Here is a 12,579-nt window from a genome sequence, read left to right on the forward strand (position 1 = left end):
ATATGGAATACTCTGCCCAGTGAAACTAGAATTAACCCTTCCTCTGCATCCTTCAAAAGAGAAGTGAAAGCTATCCTCAGGGGTCAATCCACGTGAACTCTATGTTCTATACACTGTACTGTATTACTTGCTTTTCTTCGCTCATATTCATCCTTTTTTTATCTTTGCTGTTTTGCACTAGCTTCACACTGCCTTCTCCACATCTACATGTATGTATTACTAACTTATTTCGTGGTTCACTATATCGTAATATATACTGTACATATTTCTACTTGTCATGTAAAGCGCTCTGATACTTGCAAGAGTCTTGTTTGCGCTATATAAAACCTTCAAAATAAAAATAAATAAATAAACAATGTAAACACAACACAATACATGATTCATAAATCATACACCATATCACAATACCTTATATAAAGCCTCAACACAAATGTCTCATAAGTCATACATTTAATATGCATGGCAGTGCTGGTGCACAGCATAGGGGTGGGTTTTAACACTTAATTTAGGTGTTGAAATGCATGTTGCACATCCCTTAGTGATCATGAAGCCAGACACGTGATCATGAAAATTTCGTTGGCTTAGGCCTCCTATTGTCTGATGGTGATGATCTCTGTTATAATGTATATTCCTTGGCTGTCTTCGTATGTCCTAGGTTTTGAAAATGTCAATAAACTTGATTATCAAAAAAAATATCCACAGCCCTAAAGAAGTGGAGGTGTTGCCAACCTATTGACAAAACACTTGTTGACTTAAATGTTCTATGCTGACTGTCTTACCTGTTTCTGTTTGGAGACTGAAAAGTTCCATGCTGGCTTTAATGTACACTGACTGCGAGAATTTCTACTAGCCCTATGTGAAGATTTTGTATTACACCTCTTTGGCTCGAACAGAGGAATTGGATTAAAGTGGACTGTAAATTCATCACTGCTAGACTTGTGAATGATTTTCTTATTTCTTGAGTGCTCGGATTTGCTTGCTTACATAGTTTGTCCTTCCTCCATGGGGGACATAGTAGGGTTGCTTTTCCTTAGGGCACCACTTATAGATACATTTGGGTTTCATCTTCCCCATTTATATTGCCCTTTGTTGTCTTTCTTGACCTGGTTACCATAGGATTTGAAAACTTGGTGATTATTGAGTTGGAGGTGTTCGAGGTTGAGGTGGTGCAACTGGAGTGGTGCAGGTGTTTTTGAGACAAAGGTGCTAGGTTGGGAGCTGATGTGTCCTTCCTCTGTTGAAGTGTCTAGTTAGAATCGTTGCTGCAACAAAGGATGGGCGAAATGCTGAATAAATCAAACATTCTCCCTCAGTCAAGAGATTAGGGTTAAATCCATTGTTCTTTTGCCCACTACGCCACTCCAGTTTGGACCGAGCCACAAGCAAATCAGTTTGACCCTGTTCCTCATGGGAACAGTCCAGCCCGAACTGCCACGCTGGGTCTCCCTGAACCGGAACAAGCATCCTGGGACCAGTTTCAGTGTATGTCACCCCTTATCAGCAAGCCTAGCTTGAATCTAATACACAAAATGCAAAATTCTCAGATGTAGTAAATGATTTCTGCCTTATAGCACATGATAAAATTTGCTCTTTAACACGAACGTCCCTGAAGTTTACTCAGATAGTTCTAGGATATTTAGGATTAGCAGGGTGACTATCTGGGACCCGGTGGGCAAGGGTGATGGTTAAGTCCAGCCCTTCTGATTCTTTCTCAGTAAGAACATGTTTGAGTATCAGATCTGAGACTAGTAAAGTGAAGCTTTTTCCTGCCTCCTGATCCTCCAGAACTCCAACAAATCTTAGATGTGCACGTCTGGATCTATTCTCAGCATCATCAAGCTTGAGTTGCAGCTTCCCTAGCTCCATCTGGACTTTGGTGTTATTTTTTTTAATCATTATTTGACTCCTCCAGATCGGTAACCCTCTGCTCCACCTGGATCATATGTGAGGTAAGTTACAATAGGAAGTCAGAGATTTAGTTGAGGTGTTCAATAGTTTTTTTATTAGCGTCTTTCCGGGATAGTTTCTTCTCAGGTAATTTGATCAAAATGTAATTGTTTCCAATAAAGCTGGCTGATGCATTGCTAGTGGTGATAAAAGCTCTTCTTCGTAACTTGGAGAGAGATTTGGAATCATCATATCTGCTTGCAATGAACTTTCATTAGATGGAGATGTGAGCTTCGCCATGGCCTGCATATCATGGGTCCTCCTTGCGATATAGTGTTTGTCTTTTAAAGTTGTTTGGGCCAGCCAAAAACAACAGAGGATGCAAAGTTTTGGCCATACTTAAAGCATTGGCCTTAGCCCTCTGATTGGATCCTGGATTTGCAAATTTCTCCTGAATATTTATCAAAGATATCAGTCATAATGGTCACATCAGTGGGCAGGCTTATGTTTTATGAATTCTTTGAGACCTGGCAGTCTTGCTTGCCGCTGAACTTAGAATTGACTCGTTTGAATAGTTTGAAGGCATGAAAGAAGATTGGGGCAATTCTTCTATGATCCTAGATTGCAGCACAGCTGAAGATGGGAGATCGCCACTCCCTATACCCTGAGCAAGTGACCCCTGAAACTTGGTGGTTTTGGCATTCTTGGTTGCACAGGTTTTCATTGACGTGCCCCGTAAAATACATTTCATTGATGTCCTTGTGGTCCTTTTAGGGAATTCCCCCCCCACCCCCCCAGAGGTACTATAGTGCTATGGTGCATGGATTTCGCAGGAAGGGGCCGCAGCCCGCATCTGTGCTGCATAGACCTCTTCGCAACCTAAACCTGTTACTACTCCACCTAGGTAGACACCTGACGTCCCCCTAGGCATCACAAATCAGCACTTTCCTTGCTGCTAGCATTCCATGATATCTTGGTTGGGTTGGTTTAATTTTCGTGCATCACTAGTTCTGTTCTAAATCCCGAATCCTGGCTCTATTTCTTTTTTTTCCAATATCGCTGGCAGAGGGCCCTCCATGAATGACGGCCAGAGTCTTAGACCGGGCACCTGGAGTCAAGAGGCAGGGCAAGACTAGCCCGCCTGCTAACAGTTTTCTTAAAGTACACTTGCCTGGGGGCCTCCAAAACACTGCATGCTCTGCCCGTTAGCGTAGCCAACTCCTTACATTGCTCTTGAGATCCAGGGTGCCGCAAAAAGCGGGCGGAGCAGCCTGCCCTAGACCATCCAGTGACTATCCAGCTCATCCGGGAAGTGGATTCATCTCCTCACATCACCGTCAAGATCCAGGGAACAAAGCGAAGCGGTGAAGCTGCCTGCCCGCTACCATCCGGCGCGTGTTCACCCAGAAGCGGATTCAGCCGCGAAGCATGACCAAAAATCTTAAAGATGTTCTTGGTGTATCTTTGCCATGTTTTTGCAGCATCTCTCAATGTTATCCATGGGTCTGCCTGTCAATCATCTGAGGGAGAGCTTTAAAGGAGGCAGCTATCTCAAGGAGAGTAAGCCCAATTGAATGAATATCCTCCAGCACATTAAACTGCACTTGGTCAAACTGACCCTTACAGTGAGCAGCCAAAGGCTGTCCTCCTGCATGTGTGGCTGTCTAGCATGGTCAGTTGTTTTACCAAGCATGGAGAGAGGTGCCATCCTGTCAGTTGTCCTCTTCCTCAGATGAATGTCAGAGACACACCTTCAAGGGAGAAGTGTGGAGGAGTTTTTACAGAGGTTCCTGTTATTTGAGGGCTATGTGGAAGTGAGTATTGCACTGGCAGAAAAAGCATCTCTTGCTGAGTTAACTAATGGCTAAAAAAGCATCTCTTGCTGACTTAGCTAATGGCTGGTGCGTGGCTGTCTGTGGAAGTGCTGGCTGGCCTTCCTGAGGATGGCCATTGTGGACAACAATGTCCCCCTCAACCAGGTGTTCCTCCTACTCCTTTATCCGCTCCAGTTACTCCTTCTCATTCTCCTCTTCTTGTCTAGCAGGGCTCACTGGTGACACTGTTCCTTGGAAGAGCTTAGATTCTGTCCTTAGACTGCCACCTGTCCTCCAATTGAAGACGTTCAGCATCATCATCTAATGCAATGTTCTCAGTACCAAAAAGAGGAATAATTCAACAGTTGAAGTACATCAAATACAGTTTGGTGTATACATTGCAGCACAGCTCGTTAAGAAACATTGTTCTGCAAATAAATACTAAAGTTAGCACCATGTGAGAATAAAGAAACATCACATTGTGGGTTGATCTCTTAATGGAATTGTTTATATCAACAATGCAAACTCACTAGCCACAGAGATTCCATTTTTGGAGGTCCCTGTGAAATCAGCTGTGGAACATGTTTCCTTGTAGTTTGGGTTTTAAAAGCTTTTCCTGATCCACCAGCTATAGAGATATAAATTATGTTCAATAGATATTGTTGAATCTCTAAAAGACATGACCACCAGTGCTGACATATGAGAGATACATATAAGAAATAGAACCAAATATCACTATTAAAAGGGCTTAGAAATGTGTTATACTTACAAAATTGAGATAAGCTACTCATGAAGTGACGAATGACGTAATGCAATCGCTAAGATCATAGACATATCTGAGCGATAGATGACAACATCATCAATATTGATGTTCTCAAGGTGGAAACCAGGTGCTGCTGTATGACAAAAGCAGACAGGAGAGCATAACATACAGAGAAGAAGATGCTCATTTTGGGACCCAAGTAAAAAGAATTATGACAGGGGCTAACAGACATCTTACAGTGCTACCCTTAAATTGGAAAGTCTAAAGACAATGTTAAAAAACAATACAATATCCAAACCAATATCATTACATGTTGGAATGTTGCCAATAGAAATGTGTGACAAAAGACATACAGCTACCCTTTCAGTAATAATTAAAGAGATTAGATTCAAAGCAATAGACCAGACCTTTAAATTACCTCTCTACCATCTGTCTGCTGCGTGGTGCCTGTCGGGGTTTTGGTGCAGCAGAAGTTAAGGCTGTGGCAGGAGGTGTATGGGACAAGAACACACAGCCTTGAAAAGGTTAAAATAGATATATGAGTATGTAATAGTATAACAGTATAAATATTACAGTTACATTTGACTAAAGTAAAGGCTATTCCAAAATACATTGTCAAATATAGTAATAGGATTTAACAAAACAAGTGATCTAAATCCTCTATATTGTGTTAGTCAAAATGTTATCATATGGACAATCCAGTGTGTGTAGGTGTGTGGCTTAGTTTAGTATCACAATACTTTATTTTGATCAAAGACCTTTAAAGAAGTATAAATAAGTTACAATATTCAATCTCTTATATAAAAACAACATATCCAATAATTAAAATTTAAATCCAATGACATTTCAAAGGTACATTTATAAAATGCCCATGGAAACAGACTCACATGTAGTGCAGATATAATACAGTCCTTTGGTAAGTTTTCAGCTTTTGAAGAATTTTAATTAACGGAAGAGTTATTTGGGTCTAAAATAAAAAACTGATCAACCGTTTCCATAGGAGTAAATAATTAAATCTCCTTGTTCCCCAAGAAGTAAACTGCAGTGTCACAGGTGAAAGAGCATATTGGGCAGTTTCCAGTTCCATATATGCTCATTGTAACCAAGCATATGCACATTTATTCTGATTGTAGTCTAAATGTCCAACTGCGGGAACACCAATTGCTTTGAGCATAATTTACTAAAACAGGAGCTGTTGGAACAAGATATTAGACCAAATAGGCCATATAGATTTGAGGTAATTTGCGATTGAGAATACAATGTATAGTGTGGTGTCCCACCTGCAGAGCGTCAATGCAACCCTATACTGTTGAATTCCCAAGGAGCAGCAAAGAGGCACAATTCAGTGCTTGATTTGCTAGATGTATGTTGGGCTATTAAACACTATGGGACCCATTATGATGGTGGGAGGAGTGGTCCCGCCAGGCTGGCGGTGGCCACCGCCAGCCTGGCGGGGGCAATCTGCCCGCCATCATCTCTAGTTTCCCCCCCGCCATATTAGTATGGCAGGGGGGACCTCGGCGGACGGAAAGACCATCTGCCGCTTTTCCGCCCCGGTCATCTTGCGGCCGGGGCGGAAAAGGAATAATATGGTGGCGGTGTCTATTAGACACCGCCAGCCATATTATGATGCCCAAATTTCAATGCCTTTCCGTGGCGGCGATGCCGCCATGGAAAGGCATGCGGACTTCACTATGGGGGCCCCCTGCGGGCCCCCAGAGTGAAGGACAGTAGGGGGGTGCACACGGGAGGGTACCTGTAGTACCCCCCTGCATTTCCATAATCAAAGCGGCAGGCACCGCGCGGTGCCTGCCGCTTTGATTATGCAAATGCATCACAAGCATTAATAGCATTGCGGCGGGTGCTGGTGTGAAAACCACCCGCCGCAATGTATTAATGCATGATGCGCTCGCCACTGTGGCGGGCGCATCCTTATGCCCACATCGGGACCCCCGCCCTTTAGGCGGGCGGTCCCGTTTACCGCAAGGGCCCGCCCGCCATCCTAATAGGCCCCCAGGTGTCATTCAGTCTCTTCTGTTTCCCTAATCACTGGGAAGAGTTTGCTTCCTTCAGTTGGGCCCTTCCACTTGCTAGTAATAGTTGCAAGTGGTAGGGATCCCAAACTGAAACTTATATATAGAGATTTCATGATTGGAGGTTCAATCTCATCGAGAAAGGACTCAAACTTAGGAGTTGATTTTATCTCTAAGAACCTATTAATCAGTGTGCAAGGATTTGGTAATTGGGTTAATTTCTTCTCTCCATTATTTCTAAAAGTCATCTTCACCAACTTAGTTGAGAAGGAGGTAATAGATGTAGGGTGATTCCAAAGATCGATCAGACCCCAGGTGAGTAGTGTCTGTTTGGAATATTTCAACCATTCACCTCTCCTTTTTGTGTAACCAAATTATCCCTAAGTCCTACCCTGTAGGGTTCCAGCTCATCAATGAATCAGATCCTCAGCCAGTCCAAAATTGTTTTAAGCCTAACTTTTGCTGTTACGGATTTCATATTCAGATCCACTGTAAAATTAGGGGAGTTTTAATACCGCCCTAAAAAATGTATTTTCTGCGACCTATAATGGGTCAACATTAATGTGTCCTCAAAGTTCTGATCCATACACAGCGCCAGCCACTGCTTGTCCTCTCCACATTTATAAATGGGGTGATGCAGGGTGAAAAGAGGTATATTTTGCAAAGCTCAGCATAGCTGCAGCCCTATGATTGAGAAGAAGTGCACACTTGGCAATCTGGCTAGCCCAGAATTAACCACTGGATAAGCAAATTCCTAAATAGTCAAAATCTTGTACTTTCTCAAGATTCACTACCTCTAAACTTAAAACCCCTTGAAAGTGCCTGTGCGGATGGAGTGCCATAAATGTAGTCTTCCTACCTATGCCATGGGTAATCTTGAAAAAATTAAACCTGGCAAGTGAAGTTTCAATTCCGTTGGGACTTTTTGACTTTGACGAAGTGTTGTCTGCAAACAATAGGTCTGGAGTTTTAATGCCCCCTCAAACTGGTGTGTCATTTTCGCAACCCAAAAGCAAATCTACTCATTCGTTATGAATCATAAAAATATTGCTGGGGCCAGAACACATCCTTGTCGGACCTCTTTAACAACTTTTATACAGTCTGTTGTTTCCCCATTAGCTCCTCATCTATTTTTAGCATAATTGTAAGTGTGGAGGCATACTATGACGTCCAGTAAGGGCAGTCCTGCTTCTCTTAGGATGCACCAGAGTCTATATCTGGGAAAAATTTTAAATTTGGCCTTCAGGTCGACAAACACTAAGACTGCCCCTATTGATATCCACAAATAAATACTTGGTCTACCATGCTTGTTTTTGAGCAGAACCCTGCTTGAAACTGGGAGAGGATCTTGTTATCTTCATGCCAATAAGCAATCCGTAATTTGTTTGCAGAATATTTTTTCTGAGCTCCATCAATCAGCCTTATAGGTCGAAAATGTGCTGCCTCGGATTTTGAGCACTTCTTGAAGTAGGAACATTCTCCGTTCCTCTCCAGGTAACAGGTATTTGGGCACAGCCATGATGGCTTTGGCAATATGATTTAAATGAGGTGCCATGATATTGGGCTTTATTTTATATAGATCAGCAGGCATCTTGTCCAAACCTAGGCCTTGTCTGTTTCAGAGAACAATTGGCACAGCTTGTTTCAGCCGGGGAAAATAATTCTATATCATTATCTTGTTCCCTCAAAATCATAGTGCTTGTGGCAGATAGATCAATGTCTAGTTCTATAGGCAGCCCTTCAGAAAGAAACTGAGGCATCAGAAACATCCGAACCAATGATGCGTTCACTATATAGAGCTTGAAAATGGCTATCCCAATCCTTGGGTAAGATATTATTATCTGGCCTTATTATATTTGTTCTGCTACCATAGCTGATCATATGCTGGAAAGCTGTCTGGGTTGCAATTCAAGAACTGCCCCGTGTGTTTCCCTGCTGCAATTTGAATGACTCCTACTGCAGCTGAAGCAACCAATTTGCTCGAAAGAGTTCTATATAAAAAGAGTATAAAATATATCATTACCTCTGTAATAATGTGTAGGGCTTGAGTTAGATGTGTTTCGGGGATATATATGTGAAGTGTGTCTCACAATGAAGGTATGAGTAAAGGACAGATATGAGTGAGTCATTGCAAGGTCACTTTTATCGAGAGAGAAAGAGAGAGAGAGAGAGAGAGAGCGAGATAGATAGAGAGAGAGGAGAGGGTTGGATAATCTTGCCTGGCTCCACATAAATCAGAAAGAGGGAGCCCAAATAGCAGATGAGAGGACAGCATCATTGAGGGGGATGAGATGCAGAAGGGATCCAATTGGCCCTTGATGAAGAAATGTAGCCTGCTGAATTCTGGAGAAGGTTTCCTACACCAACCTCCTCTCATCTTGTCTCTTCTTTTTAATATCCTCCACGGTGCGGGACTCTTGCCCCAATACATTGAAAGAGTCTCTCACCTTCTGCCATAAGACTACTTTCTTGGTTCCACTGAGGGTGACTAGAGACATCCCGTATAGTTGGGTTTAGAATTTTACCACAGCTGTAACTACAAGGTCTGTCTCCTACTTCATAAACTGTATCTTTCTTTTCAGAAAAGCGGACTACATCATTTAGGCAGTAACTGCTGGCTGCAGAATCTGAAAAGTGAAGAGGAAAAAATCAAATCCTACGATTTGGGAAGTTTTTTAAAAATAATTTGAAAGAGCACCAGAGAATAGAGGCATTCATATCAGGCCTTCTCCAGGCCTTCAAAAGACATTGCTGATAAGTATAACCCCTCCTCCCACACCACACTTCCACATTCACATGCCCGCAGTATTCAATACATAATACGTCAGTCACTTCTGGTGCTTAGGGCACCCCTGGGCAAGAAAAATTGACTCGACCAGCTTGGCCTAATGGTCTTTATATGATCTCTTTTACCCAGGGACGTAGCTTCCTAGAACTTGCAGTATTTGGCCAGGTCCCTTTTAGCCACTATTTTTCCTAGCAGGACGAGGCTTCCGGAGATTTCCAGTATTTGGCCAAAGCCCTTTTAGCCAGTAATGTTCCTAGCCCCACCAAGTCTTGGTCCCCCCTTGTGCCTTTCAGCTCATCCATCAGGCAAAGCAGTGCCACCCTGGGTGAGACCTACAACACTTCGGACTGGGTCGCATTTATGGCTAGCCAATATGTTTAGATAGTGGGGAACTGCCACACCACGTGGGAGAAATCACCTACTTCTGCGTGACATCTGGAACAGCTTGGGTCAGGGTGCCTGCAGGCTTCCTAGAAACGTTAGGGTGTATAATAGGTGCAGTGTCAGTATTTTAATAGGACGAGGCTCAGTTGGCCTGAGATCGCTAAGGTACAAGGTGCAATGCAAGCTTTTCTCGAGTCTGTGTCCTCCAGAGGGCCCAGGTTTTGGGAGTACTAATGTTTGAGAGGAAAGGTTAAACATACCTAGATGCACATCGATTGGGTCAGCTTTTACAAAACTCTATTGGCTTCCTATAGAGTAGAGATCTTCCTTTAAAGCTTTATGTTTTGCACATAGAATCCTCAATCAGAGAGGGCCTTGTTATCTTTTTCCCCTGATTAAATTGTATTCCCCAAAGTCTGAGATCATGAGGTACTGTTCTGACTATGATCCCAAAGATTTGTAGAATACATCTGGGTGGAAGCTCTTTTAGCTTCTTGGCTGCCAAATTCTGGAATCGTTGCCACTTAATCATAGATTAGAACCCTCAGAAGTCCTCTTCAGAAAACATTTGAAAACCCGGCTCTTCAGAAAATCTTTGGCACATCAGTCCTTTAGCGAGCTCACTTACTAAGCTTGCAGCTAGAATCTGGACTGGAGTAACCATGTGCTCTTTAAATCACTAACATAGGTGTGGAGGATTGGTTTAAGATGTATATGAATCTTTTATTCTCTTATATGTTGATGTTTTCATTCATGTTGTGGAGCTCTATGCTCGAGTGCAGAGGTCCCGTAACATGTTGGAAATGCTAAATACAGTCGTAAAGTTAATAGAAGTAAATTTTGAACTGTATGCTATATTTATTATGACTCAACCCCCTAAACTGAGGGGTGAGGAGACGTCTAAGTCTACATGTTGTACTACATTTACACTGGTGAATAGCAGTGGTGGACATTAATTTTAGGATGGAGGGTGGAAGGGTCACACATACATATTCACAACTATGCATTCACACACATGCATACACACAAACACACACTTCCATTCACAACACTCATTACCAAATATTCAAATATACAGGCAAGCACAAGCCAAACATTATTTAAAAAAATATATCACACTTACCTGCAGCTCTGCCTCGGAAGTCCTAGGAGGCACGGGATTACTGCCTTCCCTCATTGGATGGCCCTAGATCAGCCAATGATGGAAGGTAGCAGTCCCTACGTCATCACAGTGTGGGATGGGGTCGGTGAGAATGTTGACCACACCCCAATCTGGGACGAAGTGTTTCTGGTTAACGCTTGACCATGGGCAAGGCAATGAGTAATACTACCCCTCTTAACTGAGGGGAAGTCCTCAATGGATTTTGCTGAGCTGAGAAAGTCACCCCCACAGGAGCTGTGACTTCCTCAGCCCAGCAAAGTTCACGTGAGGCAGCCAGGAGCCTTCGAATTTAGTGCATGTGCAGCTCCTGGCTGCCTGACCTAAAAAAAATGAACAGTATCTGTCAGGCAGACCTTTGCTCACCCTGACAGACAACGTTCTTGAGGAGCAAAAGGTGAGGTGGCGTGGACTCTTTGCTCCCATGGAGCGGCCATGGCTGGTGAATAGCCCAAATTAGCCTTAGTGTAAGAGTAAACTGGCATGTGCAGAGTTACTCACATGTAATGTACACCTTTGTGAACTAACCTCTCCTAGTTCATTGTTAGGTGTCTATCTGTCTAACTACAAGGCAAAGGTTCGTAATACTGAAGAATTTACTTTGTCTCTGGAGGGAAGCACAACTGTTTTCTGATGTCTGGACTTTGCTCCGAATTGTGCCATTAGTGACACAAATACTCTAAGGCGGCTCCAAAATATTGAACTACACAGAGTCAAATCTTTAACACGTGTAGGCACTCATCACAGGACTCATGGTGATCCCAAAATGGGAGCAAACGTGATTGCATCCAATCATTAATAATAGATGTGTGTAATCCCATTTAGACATTTTAGCATTTACCTGCTCAAAGTTTACCAGGCAAGGCATTGAGAAGTCCATGGGACACAGTTTTCCACGTTTTACAGCTCAGAACAGTGAAAATATACAGAATTTTAAAATGATCCTCATTAGTAGCTGAGAAACTTAGAATGGGGAGGTAATATGGTATAGGACAAAAAGGAAACCCCACAATACTGTCTTTTCCCTAAGTGGTATTATTGCTTTGGTGTACTACAGGCACTATCATGAGTTTCATAATGGTTATAATCTTTGCATTTTTGTGTTATCATCAATAAATAACTATCATAATCTCTTCTTTGCAGGAACATGAAATGTGATACTTGGATTAATCAAACTGAGCCAGAAGTGTTCCTTCTCTTGGGATTCTCAGAATATCCAGAACAACGCCTAGTTTTTTTGTCACTATTTTTGATATTGTACTTATTGTCGTTGCTGGGGAATATCTTTATTATCTTTGCCATACAACATGACCCCCAGCTTCACACACCAATGTACTTCTTTATCAGCCACTTGTCTTTCGTAGACCTCTGTTTGCCCACTGTGACTGTCCCAAAGTATCTAGACAACCTTTGGTGCATGAGCAGAACAATCTCCTATCTAGACTGCTTTACACAAATGTACATATTCATATGGCTAGAAGGCACAGAGGCCTTTATGTTGACGGTAATGGCCTATGATCGTTATGTAGCCATCTGCAAACCTTTACAGTATAGATTGGTTTTGAGTGAGAAGATTTGTTTTCTGCTAGTGGTGTTATCATGGGTGTTTACTTCCTTTCATGCTTTTCTGCATTTTGGTGTAGGATTCCACCTCTGCTTTTGTGGAAAAAATACTATCAACAGCTTTTTTTGTGATTTCCCACCTGTGATGGAGTTGTCCTGCTCTGACACTTCTGTCAGCCGCAGGGTGC

Source organism: Lissotriton helveticus, chromosome 10 (genome assembly GCF_964261635.1).
Source record: "Lissotriton helveticus chromosome 10, aLisHel1.1, whole genome shotgun sequence".
In the NCBI taxonomy this organism is placed as follows: domain Eukaryota; kingdom Metazoa; phylum Chordata; class Amphibia; order Caudata; family Salamandridae; genus Lissotriton; species Lissotriton helveticus.